We start from the raw sequence: 14,499 nt of genomic DNA, 5'->3' as shown, positions 1-14,499 counted from the left end.
CACTGTTGGTGGAAATGTAAATTGGTGCAGCCACAATGGAAAACAATGCAGAGATACCTCAAAATAATTAAAAATAGAACTACATATGACTCAGCTTCTTCTGGGCGTTTATACAAAGAAAATGAACACATTAATTTGGAAAGATATATGTACCCGCATGTTAATTGCAGGATTATCTAGAATAGCCAAGATGTGGAAACAACCTAAGTGTCCATCAGTGGATGAATAGATATAGAGGACACACACACACACACACACACACACACACATTTTATTCAGCAATAAAAAAAATGAAATATTGTCATTTGTGACAACATGGACAGACCTCAAGGGCATTATACTAGTTGAAACTAGCCAGACAGGGAAAGACCAATACCATATATTCTCACTTATATGTGGAACTAAAACAAAAACAAAACTGATATCCAAACTCATAGATACATAGAACAGATTGGTGGTTGCCAGAGGTAGGGTATGAGGGATAGGCAAAATGAGTGAAGGAAGTCAAAAGGTACAGACTTCCACCTATAAAATAAATAAAGCACAGGGATGTAATATATAGGCTGGTGACTATAGTTAATACTGTATTGAATATTTGAAAGTTGCTAAGAGAGTAGATCTTAAAAGTTCTTACCACAAGAAAAACATTGTTTTGTAACTACGAATGGTAATAGATATCACTAGATTTATTGTGGTGATCATTTTGCAATATATAAAAATATTAAATCATTGTGTTATACACCTGAAACTAATATGATGTTATATGTCAATTATATCATAGTTAAAAAGAAAGTAAAATAAAGTAAAAAAAAAAAATCACCTGTCAGTTCACTCAATATTTCCACTTGTCTGTCTGCTACCTTTTTCAAACTTCTCAGGGCCAAAGTCACTCCTGATTTCTTCTTCTGAACTTATTTCTTCTCCATTCTTCCCCCATCTTAGTAAATGGAATCACCATTCTCCAAGTTGCTTAGTCTCAAGCCCAGGAGTGATTCTCAATTGTCTTTCTCTTTTATCCCACATCTATTCCACCTATATATCGTTTGTCCTACTTTCAAAATATATCCCAAATCTGATCACTTACCACCCCTATCATTATACCTTAGGTTAAGTCACCATCATCTCCTTCCTGTGGTCACTATAGGAGAGCTCCTAACTGGTCACCCTTCTGCCACATTTGCCTCTCTACTCTCTATTCTCCACATAACTGCCAGTATAGATAAGTACAGATAAGATCATGCTCCTTCCCTGCTTGTTATCTTCTAATGACTTATTATCACACATAGAATGAAAAACAAACTTACCTTGCTGTGGCATAAACTTTTAATGCTCACTGAACATTCATTTGCTCTCCCATATTTTCCTGAGCACATGCAGCTGGACCTGACCATATGACTAGTTATTGCTAATGGATTTTGAGGGCAGGTGATCCATATCACCTCTGGACTGGGGCAGGTTAAAATCTCATGTGGCTCTCACCTCTTTCTTCCTTTAATGTAACAACTGAGCTGCTCAGTTTGGGATGGCTGAGTCACAAGATGGAAACAGCCTATGATCAATTAATGTTTTCAGGGAGCTTCCCAGGAAAGAAATTGAACCCGTAGTAGACTTAGAGTGAGTGATAAATAAACTGTGTATTAAGCCATTGTGATTTGCAGGGTTGCTTGTTACTGCAGCCCATCACAGCCTACCCTGACTAATACATGTGATATACATGGCCTTCTTATCTAATTTCATTGGCCTTCCCCCCACCCCAACTCACTCCCATCCAATCTCACCCAGGTTTTATTGCCAAGCCCATTCTTGCCTCAGGGCTATTTAGTCTCGCTGCCCTTGTACCTAGAAATTCTACTTTCAAGATCATCATACCACACTACTTATCACCACTCTCCATCCTCTTACCCTTTTCATTGTAGAACTTAATGGTATTCAAAATTACATACTTTTTAGTTTGTTTGTTGTATATATCTCTAAATAGAGAATAAAGACTTTTGTTGTTGTTGTTGTTCTCTGTTGTATCTTTAGAGTCCAGAACAGTGTCTGGCACACAGTTCACATGCAGATTAACTTCACTAATGGTATCAATTATTTATTCCTTGCTATATCTTTGTCCTAAACAGATGGAATTTGGTTCCTTAAGCATGAATCTCATCAATTCTGAGGGCTTGTTTTGCCCAGTGGGGCATTAGTGGATGTGACACAAAAAACAGACTGGAAAAAGTGTTTGCATATGTCTGTTTATCTTTTGCATCTTTGTCATTGCCATGAAGACATACCTTGGCTAGTTTATGGAAGGATGAAAGACACATGGGGCAGAGCTGAGCTGCCCATCATTTCTGCTGAGGCCAGCTTAATCAGTTGGCAGCTCACTGGCCCCAGACATGTGAATGAACACATCCGAAATTCAGACAAGCCTAGGCCAAATCACTTAATGTTGCAGACTAATGAACTAGGCAATTGCTTATCGTTTTATACCCCTGGGATCTTATAGTTGTTTGTTACACACTACTACTATGACAATGGATAACTGCTACAACAGAGACTCAATAAATAGTTATTAAATGTCTGCAGTGGATATGTAGATGTTCTACAGTTGGTATGTAGATACTCTTTCCTAACCTGCTCTCCCTCCTCTGTTCCTGATTTGACTATCCGTCTATGTGTTCTCCCAAGGTAACAAACTGAGAGAAGCCTCAATTCCTTTCTGTCCTTCATTTCCAACTCCAACTCCCTTTCAAACATTGAAGAGCCTCCAACATTTTACAATGCCACCCTAAAATATCTGGAATCTGATTTCTCCAGTCCCATAGTTCTAATAATATTTTACCTCAATATTATAATAATAACTTGCTATTTGGTATTCCTACCAACAGTTTTTTTTTTCATTCTAGAACATCCTCCATACGGCCATTAATTTTATTGACCTCAAAAAGAAATATGGATTTATAGTTATATACGAGATTGAGGGATCACTTTGAAATACTTCTTTCCCAAATTCCTTAGAAAAATGCCTAGGAGGGGCGCCTGGGTGGCTTAGTCGGTTAAGCGTCCGACTTTCGCTTAGGTCATGATCTCGCTGTTCATGGGTTCGAGCCCCGCTTCAGGCTCTGTGCTGACTGCCAGCTCAGAGCCTGGAGCCTGTTTCAGTCTGTGACTCCCTCTCTCTCTGACCCTCCCCTGCTCACGCTTTCTCTCTCTCTCTCCTAGAAATAAGTAAAAAAAAAAACATTAAATAAAAAAAAAGAAAAATGCCTAGGAAAGAATTTTTAAAAATAAAAAAGAAATAAATATAACCTGACCAAATTCAATAAGGGGAAAAAATTAAGAATAACAACAAAGACAAACATACTCCAGCCCATTGTTTCTTAACTGATTGAATAATCAATTTTTTTATTCCTCATATAATATCAAATATTGAGATTATGGAAAGTAAACAGAAATGGATGCAACATTATCCCTATGTTAATGCCACTCACTCACTTGCTCTGCTGAGTAGGAAATAAAGGATAGACTCATAGTGAGCATTTCCAACAACTCTCTGCCTATTTTGTCTGCCCCACAGCCTGCAGTCAGCTTCTTTTATTACTGAGACTCCATTAATAGTTGTAGTGGTAATAAATTACCATAGTGCTCAAGAATTACAATTTTATGTTCCTTCCATTTTCTTTTCATTTTATCCATGGATAAATTTGTAATATGAAAAATGGAAAGTGTAAATGGAAAGCATTGGTTTTTCTAATGCATCATACTTCCTCCTGCCCAGCATCTTCATAAATGCATTTGACATTTCTAAACTCTTTACCCTCCACACAACCTCCCTCTGTTTACCATGGGATTAAAGAAATAAAGATATCATTGTTTTTCATAACAAGAAGACAAAATCCAGGTAAGGTAGTTTAGGGCTGGTATGTGGGTCAGTGATATGCCCAGGGCTCCCGGTTCTTTCTAACTTTCTTAACCACAATCCTCAGTGTGTAAGGGTTGTTCTCATAGGTAAATTGTGCTGCTAACAGCCAGGTTTCTTGCCCCTGTTCTAAAGAGGAAGAAGGGGAAAAAGCAAAGAGTTTTAAAAAAATAAAGTGTTTTTCCATGTAGACATTGCCTTTTAATTCAAGCAGAGAAGCTCAATCTAGAGACTTTCTCCTGTACCCCACTGGCCAAAACTTTGTCATATGGTCAATGCTCCCTGCAAGAAAGACTGTGACATTGACAATATCTCTAGTAGAGGATAGGGGGCTATAAATGGCTTTTGTGTAACCAACCCAGTGTCTGCCATTCTGCTTTTCCTAAATCCTACTCATCCTTTAGATCTCAGCCCCAAAACATTCAGACTAAGTGAATTTTTATATACTTCATAACATTAATATTCTTTTGAAAATTTTCTTATTTAATTTATTCTTTTAATTTATATCCAAGTTAGTTAGCATATAAGTACAACAAATATTTCAGTGATATCCTTAATTCCTCCTACCCATTTAGCCCATACCCCCTCCCAAAGCCGCTCCAATAACCCTCTGTTCTCTGTATTGGAGAGTCTCTTATGTTTTATCTCCCTTCTTGTTTTTATATTATTTTTGCTTCCCTTCCCTTATGTTCATATGTTTTGTATCTTAAAGTCCGCATATGAGTGAAGTCATATGATATTTGTCTTTCTCTGACTAATTTTGCTTAGCATAATACCCTCTAGTTCCATCCATGTAGTTGCAAGTGGCAAGATTTCATTCTTTTTGATTGCCAAGTAATACTCCATCGTGTATGTATGTATATATATATACCATTCATCTACCGATGGACATTTGGGCTCTTTCCATACTTTGGCTATTCTTGATAGTGCTGCTATAATATGTCCCTTTGAAACAGTGCACTTGTATCCTTTGGCTAAGTAGTAGTAGTGCAATTGCTGGGTCTTAGAGTAGTTCTATTTTTAATTTTTTGAGGAACCTCCATACTGTTTTCCAGAGTAGCTGCACCAGTTTGCATTCCCACCAGCAGTGCAAAAGAGCCTCTTTCTTCGCATCCTTGCCAACATCTGTTGTTGCCTGAGTTGTTAATGTTAGCCATTCTGACTGGTGTGAGTGGTATCTCATTGTGGTATTGATTTGTATTTCCCTGATGATGGTGACGTTGAGCATTTTTTCATGTGTCAGTTGGCCATCTGGTTGTCTTCTTTGGAGACGTGTCTATTCATGTCTTGCCCATTTCTTCACTGGATTCTTTGTTTTTTGGGTGTTGAGTTTGAGAAGTTCTTCATAGATTTTGGATACTAACCCTTTATCTGATATGTCGTTAGTAAATATCTTCTCCCATTCCATCTGTTGCATTTTAGTTTTGATGCTTGTTTCCTTCGCTGTTCAGAAGCTTTTTATTTTGATTAGATCCCAATAGTTCAGTTTTGCTTTTTTTCCCCTTGCCTCTGGAGAAATGTTGAGTAAGAAGTTGCTGTGGCCAAGGCCAAAGAGGTTTTTGCCTTCTTTCTCCTCAAGGATTTTGATGGCTTCCTGTCTTACATTTAGGTCTTTCATCCATTTTGAGTTTATTTATGTGTATGGTGTAAGAAAGTGGTCCAGGTTCATTTTTCTGCATGTTGCAGTTGAGTTTTCCCAGCACCACTTGCTGAAGAGACTATCTTTATTGCATTGGATATTCTTTCCTGCTTTGTCAAAGGTTAGTTGGCCATACATTTGTGGGTCCGTTTCTGGGTTCTCTATTTTGTTCCATTGATCTGAGTGTCAATTTTTGAGCCAGTACCACACTGTCTTCATGATTACAGCTTTGTAATACAGCCTGAAGTCCGGGATTATGATGCCTTCTGCTTTGGTTTTCTTTTTCAAAATTGCTTTTGCTATCTGGGGTCTTTTCTGGTTCCATGTAAATTTTAGAACTGTTTGTTCTAGCTCTGTGAAGAATGCTGGTGTTATTTTGATAAGGATTGCCTTGACTATGTAGATTGCTTTGGGTAGTATTGACATTTTAAGAATATTTGTTCTTCCCATCCAGGAGCATGGAATATTTTTCCATTTTTTTTGTGACTTCTTCCATTTCTTTCAGAAGCTTTCTGTAGTTTTCAGTGTATAGATTTTTCACCTCTTTGGTTAGATTTATTCCTAGGTATTTAATGGTTTTTGGTGCAATTGTAAATAGGATTGATTCCATGATTTCTCTTTCTGTTGTTTCATTGTTGGTGTCTAGGAATGCATCTGATTTCTGTGTATTGATTTTATATCCTGTGACTTTGCTGAATTCATGGATCAATTCTAGAAGTTTTTTTGGTAGAATCTTTTGGGTTTTCCTTATAGAGTTTCATGTCATCTGCGAAGGGTGAAAGTTTGACCTCCTCCTGGCTGATTTGGATGCCTTTTATTCCTTTGTGTTGTCTGATTTCTGAGGCTAAGACTTCTAATACTATGTTGAATAACAGTGGCGAGAGTGGACATCCCTGCGTGTTCCTGAGCTTAGGGGGAAAGCTCTCAGTTTTCCCCATTGATATTAGTGGTGGGTCTTTCATATATGGACTTTATGATCTCAAGATATGATCCTTCTTTCTCTACTTTCTTGAAGGTTTTTATCAAGAAACAATGCTATATTTTGTCAAATGCTTTCTTTGCATCTATTGAGAGGATCATGTGGTTCTTGTCTTTTATTTTATTGATGTGATGAGTCACATTGATTGTTTTGCAGATATTGAACCAGACCTGAATCCCAGGTATAAATCCCACTTGGTTATGGTGAATAATTCTTTTAATGTTTTGTTGGATATGGTTGGCTAATAGCTTGTTTGAGGATTTTTGCATCAATGTTCATCAGGGATATAGGTCTATAGGTCTCCTTTTTAGTTGGGTTTTTGTCTGGTTTTGGAATCAAGGTAATGCTGGCTTCATAGAAAGAGCTTGGAAGTTTTCCGTCCATTTCTAGTTTTTGGAACAGCTTCGGGAGAATAAGTGTTAATTCTTCCTTAAATGTTTGGTAGGATTCCCCTGGAAAGCCATCTGGCCTTGTTTTTTGGGAGATTTTTTATTACTAATTCAATTTCTTTACTAGTTATAGGTCTGTTCAAATTTTCTATTTTTTCCTGTTCCAGTTTTGGTAGTTTATATGTTTCTAGAAATTTGTCCATTTCTTCCATATTGCCCATTTTATTGGTATATAGTTGCTCTTAATATTCTCTTATTATTGTTTGTATTTCTGCTGTGTTGGTTGAGATCTCTCCTCTTTCATTCTTGATTTTATTTATTTGGGTCCTTTCTTTTTTCTTTTTCATCATACTGGCTAGGGGGTTATCAATTTTGTTTATTCTTTCAGAGAACCAGCTTCTGGTTTCATTGATTTGTTCTACTGTTTGTTTTTTTGTTGTTATTGTTGTTTGTTTGTTTCAATAGCATTGATTTCTGATCTAATTTTTACTATTTCCTGTCTTCTGCTGGTTTGGGGTTTTATTTGTTTTCCTGTTTACAGCTCTTCAGGGTGTAAGGTTAGGTTGTGTATCTGAGACCTTTCTTCCTTCTTTGGGAAGGCCTGGATCGCTATATACTTTCCTCTTATGACTGCCTTTGCTGAGTCCCAGAGGTTTTTGGCTGTAGTGTTATCATTTTCATTGGCTTCCATGTCCTTTTTAATTTCCTTTTTAATTTCTTGGTTAGCCCATTTGTTTTTTAGTAAGATGTTCTTTAGTCTCCAAGTATTTGTTGCCTTTCCAAATTTTTTCTTGTGGTTTATTTTAGGTTTCATATCATTGTGGTCTGAAAATATGTAAGGTATGATCTCCATCTTTTTATACTTGTTGAGGGCTGATTTGTGTTCCAGTATGTGGTCGCTTCTGGAGAATGTTCCATGTGCACTGGAGAAGAATGTATATTCCGTTGCTTTAGGATGAAATGTTCTGAATATATCTGTTAGGTCCATCTGATCCAGTGTGTCATTGAAAGCCATTGTTTCCTTGTTGATTTTCTGATTAGACGATCTGTCCATTGCTGTAACTGGGGTGTTGAAGTCCCCTACTATTATGGTATCATTATCAATAAGTTTCTTATGTTTGTGATTAATTGATTTATATATTTGGGTGCTTCTACATTTGGAGCATAAATGTTTAATTGTTAGGTCCTCTTGTGAACAGACCCCTTAATTGTGATATAATACCCTTCATCTCTTGTTACAGTCTTTTTTTTTTTAAGTTTATATATATTTGAGAGAGAGAGAGACAGCACATGAACAGAGGAGGGGCAGAGAGAAATAGATGGAGATAGAATCTGAAGCAGGTCTCTTGTTACAGTCTTTATTTTAAGACAGTTTTTATTTTAAATCCTAGATTGATTGATATAAGTATGGCTACTCCGTTTTTCTCTTGTCTACCATTAATATGATAGATGGTTCTCCATCCCCTTACTTTCAATCTGAAGGTATCTTTAGGTCTAAAGTGGGTCTCTTGTAAACACCATATAGATGGATCTTGTTTTCTCATCCATTCTGGTACCCTATGTCTTTTGATTGGAGCATTTAGTTCATGGATGTTTAGAGTGAGTACTGAAAGATATGAATTTATTGCCATTATATTTCTTGTAGAATTGGAGTGTCTGGTGGTGTTTTCTGGTCCTTTCTAGTTTTTGTTGCTTTTGGTCTTTATCTATCTATCTGTCTGTCTGTCTGTCCGTCTTTTCTCAGGGTCCCCTTTAAAATTTCTTGCAGGACTGGTTTAGTGGTCATGAACTACTTTAGTTTTTGTTTGTCTGGGACACTTTTTATCTCTCCTTCTATTTTGAATGACAGCCTTGCTGGATAAAAAATTCTTGGCTACATATTCTTCCAGTTCAGCACATTGAATATATCCTGCCACTCCTTTCTGGCCTGCCAAATTTCTGTGGATAGGTCTCCTGCAAACCTGATCTGTCTTCCTTTGTAGGTCAAGGACTTTTTTTTCCCTTGCTGCTTTCATGATTCTTTCCTTGCCTGAGTATTTTATGAATTTGACTATGATATGCCTTTTTGATGGCTGGTTTTTGTTGAATATAATGGGAGTTCTCTGTGCTTCCTGGATTTTGAAGTCTGTGTCTTTTCCCAGGAAAGCAGAAACTTAGGAAAGTTTTCTGCTATGATTTGCTCACATAACCCTTCTATCCCTTTTTCTCTCTCTTCATCTTCTAAGATCCCTGTGATTATGGTGTTCCTTTTTTAATGAGTCACTGATTTCTCTAATTCTAAAATCATGCTCTTTTGCCTTAGTCTCCGCCTTTTTTTCTCCTTCATTATTCTTCTCAAGTTTGTGCTGTGTCATCCACTCGAGATTGCAACTCAGTTATAGCATTTTTTATTTCATACTGACTAGCTTTTACTTCTTTTATCTCCACAGAAAGGGATTCTAATCTATTTTCAACTCCAGCTAATATTCTTATTTTCATGATTCAAATCTGGTTCAGACATCTTGCATGTGTACCTGTGTTGGTTAAGTCCCTGGCTTTCATTTTTTCCTGCTCTTTATTTTGGGGTGAATTCCTTCATTTTGTCATTTTGAAGGAAGAAAAGAAATTAATAATGTAAAAAAATTAAAATGAAAAAAGTAAAAATTAAAAAATTAAAAACAACACACACACACAAATCAAATAAATGATGATAGATCCTAGCTGTATTTTGGTTTGGGTGTTAAAAGGGGCTTGATAGATTCAAGAAGAAAGTGGGGGAAGGAAAATATTTGAAAATTTGAAAAACTTAATACAATGAAATAGAATAAAATGAGATGATGGAAGTAAAATTTACAAAATGAAAATTTTATAAAAAAGTAAAAAATATACTACAAAAAATTAAAGAAATATTGTTAATAAAAGTTGAAAATAAGAATTTTCTTTCTGCATTCCAGAAAACAAAAAGAAATGAAAAAGAAAAAAAAGAAAATTGAATAGATGGACCAGCAAACAGACTGAAATACGTTTGAAATTATATCATTTTCCCCTAGAAGTCAAACTGTGAAGCACTTTATAGGCTGTAAACGAAGCAGCCAAAGAAACATGTGTTCCTGAAGAGCGAGGTTAGTCCCGTTGGGCGGGGCTTAGTGTAATGGCTCCGTTCTCCACTAGATGGCGTTGCTTAGTTTATCCTGTGGATTGCTGTGGTGCTTGTAGGTGTGTATGCGCATGTGCAGGAGACGTGAAAATGGCGCCACCCAGAACCCCAGTCTCTAGTATCGAGATCTATTCTCCCTCCTCAGCAATCACACACCCGTCCTTTGTCTCTGGTTTCCATCCAATTCCCGCTTTTACACTGTCCATGACCAAGCCATCAGGTTGCCAGGCGGCACCTCCCTCCTGAGTTTTATCTCAGATGCGGCTGTTTTTCCTGACCCCTTACTTCAGAGGGCCTGCAGCTTTGACACTTCTGACCCTCTGTGGGAGGGTGTTATCGAGCAATGGCCCCAGCCGACTGCACCCACGAACGTTAATGGGATGGTGCTGCTGCCGAAGCCCAGAGACTGCAGCTGGGTGCCAGCCCACCCCAGAAAATTTTCACATGATCGTGTAGCAGCAGCGTTTCAGGGATTATGGAAAACCACAACACACATCTGGCACCAGGCTTCATACTTAACAGCCTTGTTCCAGCACCTGTGAATGTGGTTGTTCTCCAGGATCTGCTGGGACCTTTGCCTGTGGGGAGTCCTCCCAGCAGGGGAACTGCCTCTCCTCGTGTGGCCCAAGGACCCCGGGACTTCACTCTGCTGGGGATTCGCCTTCTCACCAGAGCACCGCCAGGTATGGAGCTGCATGCCGAGTTTCAGACTCTGTGCTCCCCCTGTTTATAGAGTCTTAATGGAATTTAAACCCTCTCCGTTCTCCTTTATCCCTTTTTAGTTCAGTCCCTGCTGCTGTTTCCGCTTTTCCACTTTCTCTCCAACTGCTTTTGGGGGCGCTTTTCCAGTACTCTCCCCCCATCTCTGTCCTCTTTCTGCAAGCAAAAATAGCTCCCTGCCCTTCACAGCTTCTCTCTCCCCCATTCATCTCTCCATGCTGGGTACCTGCTGAGTTCTGTGGTTCAGGTTGTGCAGATTGTTGTGTTAATCCTCAGGTCAGTTTTCTAGGTGTGCAGGATGGTTTAGTGTTGATCTGGCTGTACTTTATGGACGCGAGACCCAAAAACTTCCATGCTGTTCTTCCATCTTGGCTCCTTCTCTCATAATATTAATATTCTTTAATAGCTGTTAGGACAGTTTGTAATTGCACACTGATTTGAATAATCAGTGGATTAATGCCTTATTAATATCTGTTCGAGGGCAGAGATCAGGTTTGATTCTTGCTGACCATTGTATCCCTGGAGCCAAAGAATGCATAGTATTTCACTTAGCATAATACTCTAGCTCCATTCATGTCATTGCAAATGGCAGGATTTTTTGTGGCTGAGTGTAATACTCCAATATATATAGATATGGATATAAATATAGTTGTAGATATAGATAATATCTTCTTCTTTCATCTGTCGATGGACATGGGCTATTTATGTAATTTGGCTATTATACATAATGCCGCTATAAACACTGGGGTGTATATGTCCCTTTGATTTATTATTTTTGTGTTCTTTGGGTAAATACCTAGTGGTGCAATTGTTGAATTGTAAGGTAGTTCTATTTTTAACTTTCTGAGGAACCTCTATGCTGTTTTCTAGAGTGGCTGCATCAGTTTGCATTCTTACCAACAGTGAAAGAGGATTCCCCTTTCTCCACATCCTCGCTAACTCCTGTTGTTTCTTGTGCTGTTGATTTTAGCCATTCTGACTGGTGTGAGGTGATATCTCATATTGTAGTTTTGACTTGCCTTTTCCTGATATCCAGTGATGTTGAGCATCGTTTTATGTCCCTTTGGTCCTCTGTATTTCTTTTCTGGAAAAATGTCTATTCATGTCTTCTGTCAATTTTTTAATTGGATTATTTGTTTTTTAGGTGTTGAGTTTTATAACTTCTTGATATATTTTGGAAACTAACTTTTTATCAGCTATGTTATTTGCAAATATCTTTTCCCATTACATTTGTTGCCTTTCAGTTTTGCTGATTGCTTCCTTAGCTATGCAGAAGCTTTTGAGAGTATTATGCTAAGCAAAATAAGTCAGTCAAAGAAAGACAATAGCATATCTCACTTATAGGTGGAATTTAAGAAACAAAACAAACAAGCAAGCAAAGGGGAAAAAATGAGAGATAGAGGCAAACCAAGAAACAGACTCTTAACCATAGGGAACAAACTGATGGTTACCAGAAGGAGGGGGGGGAGATGGGTGAAATAGGTGATGGGGACTAAGGGGCACACTTGTGATGAGCACTGGGTGTTGTATGGAAGTGTTTAATCACTATATTGTAACCTAAAATAATATTACACTGTATGTAAACTAACTGGAGTTCAAATAAAAACTTTAAAAATAAGTATGTATGGTACTGGCTCTCTATAAAATATTTAGATCTACATCTACACAGCATGAGAGAGTTCAGTGTTAATGGAACATAACAATGATTGTTTTGTTATGTTTGATATCTGATGAAATGAAATGTGCCCCCAATCAATTTACATTAATAATAACATGTTAGAAACCAATAAACTGTTTATATAATGATTTTTAAGCCCCAAATAAGATTTATGTTACTTCTTTGATAGTATCTCCTTGTTTGCCTTATTCATATTGTTTATAGGAAGGGAGAATCTGGCAAAAAAATAAAACTGTGTATATTTTCTTTATTTTTTAAAACATTTATTTTTGAGAGACAGAGAGTGAGACGGAGTGTGAGTGGGGGAGGAGCAAAAAGAGGGAGACACAGAATCTGAAACAGGCTCCAGGCTCTGAGCTGTCAGCACAGAGCCCAACGTGGTGCTTGAACTCACAAACCGTGAGAGCATGACCTGAGCTGAAGTCAGACACTTAACCAAACAAGCCACTCAGGCACCTCTAAAACTGGATATTTTAAAGATAAAGCTTAATTCTTTTAAATTGCAATTTTTATTTCTCCCTCTAATATGCTAAATGCTTATTATTGAGGTCCTTAAATAAGCCATTTTATTAATCACAGTCTTGTTAAAAATCTTATAGAATGCATACCCAAACTGAAAAAGTCTGTGCTGCTTTATTTGGCTTATCTGTATATTTTTCTGGATTTTGTAAAATCTGTGTCTGCCCACAAGGATATATCTCTCTTGGGATGCTGTGTGTTGTGTCAGAAAAAAAGATGAGCTTTGAGGCTCAGCGTCTCGCCCTAGCCACAGAGCTCCACTGCTGGGCTCTTTCCTGCTCCCTGGGGCTGGCTTTTGCATTGATCGTCCTCACAAAAAGTGTGTGTGTGGCTAGGGTTCTTTCCCTGCTATTATATCATTGGCTGGTGGGACTCCTAACCCGAGAGGGTAAAAGCTGTTAACTACTGTGTAGACTGTTTTTCTGAATTAATAACCTATTGGTTATTTCTTCTTTCTTTTGCTGCTCATGGAGGCCCTGGAGAATGCCCTGTACTACTGTGTGATGGCTATACAGAGAAAGAGTATTATCTTCCAAGGAGACTTCATGCCACCAAGTTCATTTATTTCAGAAAACATAATAAATTTCAGAAAATGTTTATTTCCTTATATCCCTGAAACCAAAACTTGCAAAGACAGCACCAAAAAATGAAATGACAGTTGCACTTTAGAGCAAAGATTCAAAAATATAAATAAGGGGTGCCTGGGAGGCTCAGCCAATTAAGTGTCTGCCTCTTGATTTTGGCTCAGGTCATGATCCCACAGTTTGTGAGATCAAGCCAGATGCAGGGCTCTGTGCTGTCAGCTTGGGATTCTCTCTCTCCCCCTCTCTCTGCTCCTCTCCCCGCTTACACTCATGCTCCCCCTCTCTCAAAATAAATAAATAAAGAGTAAAAAAATATAAATAAAATATTAGTAAGCAAATCTAGCAGTGTACTAATAGAACAAAGCATACGACAGAATATTCTCTAGTCTAGGAGTTCTACAACAGCTGAAAACTAGGAAATTAGGCAATAAAAAAAAAGGTTGAATCCTTAACACAGTTCCTGCAATTCGTTATGTAACTTAAAAATAAAGATTTAGCTTTAAAATTTTCCAATTTTGCTATTTTATGAATAGGTTACTCATAAAAAAGTAAAATGTAAAAGAATAACAAATATACAAAGATATTCAGCCTCCCTAGTAAAAAATGCAAACATAAATAACATTTTAAATCTTTTAAACAGGAAAGGATATTTCTGAAATTGCTTTTATGTAATGGTCTGTATATTCTGATTCATGTTACTAAATTGCTAAAGCTTTCTGAAGTAAGCAAGCAGAATGAAGCCAAAGCTTAAATGTCTAGCACTCTGAGCAAACTTTTCTTCTAAGAATTTATCCTCATAGTCACACACTCACACACACATATGAGCATAGCTAGAACATATTGATCACACAAATTATATATTGTAGCAAAAGCTAGAAACAAGTACAAAGCCTCAGAATGAGAGATTATTTAAATTATGATACTTTGTAGCCATGAAGCATGGTCTTTTAG

At 37.4% G+C, this 14,499-nt stretch overlaps 1 protein-coding gene and 1 long non-coding RNA gene across 2 annotated transcripts in view; one reads left to right on the top strand and one right to left on the bottom strand.

Annotated features, from left to right (window-relative positions):
• Positions 1-14,499, bottom strand: part of TACR1 (tachykinin receptor 1) — a 149,923-nt gene that overhangs the window by 120,991 nt on the left and 14,433 nt on the right. The gene's annotated exons all lie outside the window — the stretch shown is intronic.
• LOC120236986 lies at positions 9,914-13,561 on the top strand. Its single transcript, XR_005529825.1, has 3 exons — positions 9,914-10,012; positions 10,607-10,730; positions 13,438-13,561. It is a non-coding gene; the product is annotated as an uncharacterized LOC120236986 (long non-coding RNA).

Source organism: Hyaena hyaena, unplaced genomic scaffold (genome assembly GCF_003009895.1).
Source record: "Hyaena hyaena isolate Hyena2069 unplaced genomic scaffold, ASM300989v1 scaffold_168, whole genome shotgun sequence".
In the NCBI taxonomy this organism is placed as follows: Eukaryota; Metazoa; Chordata; class Mammalia; order Carnivora; family Hyaenidae; genus Hyaena; species Hyaena hyaena.
Note: the sequence above shows the minus strand (reverse complement) of the source record. Positions and strands in the feature narration are given on the sequence as shown.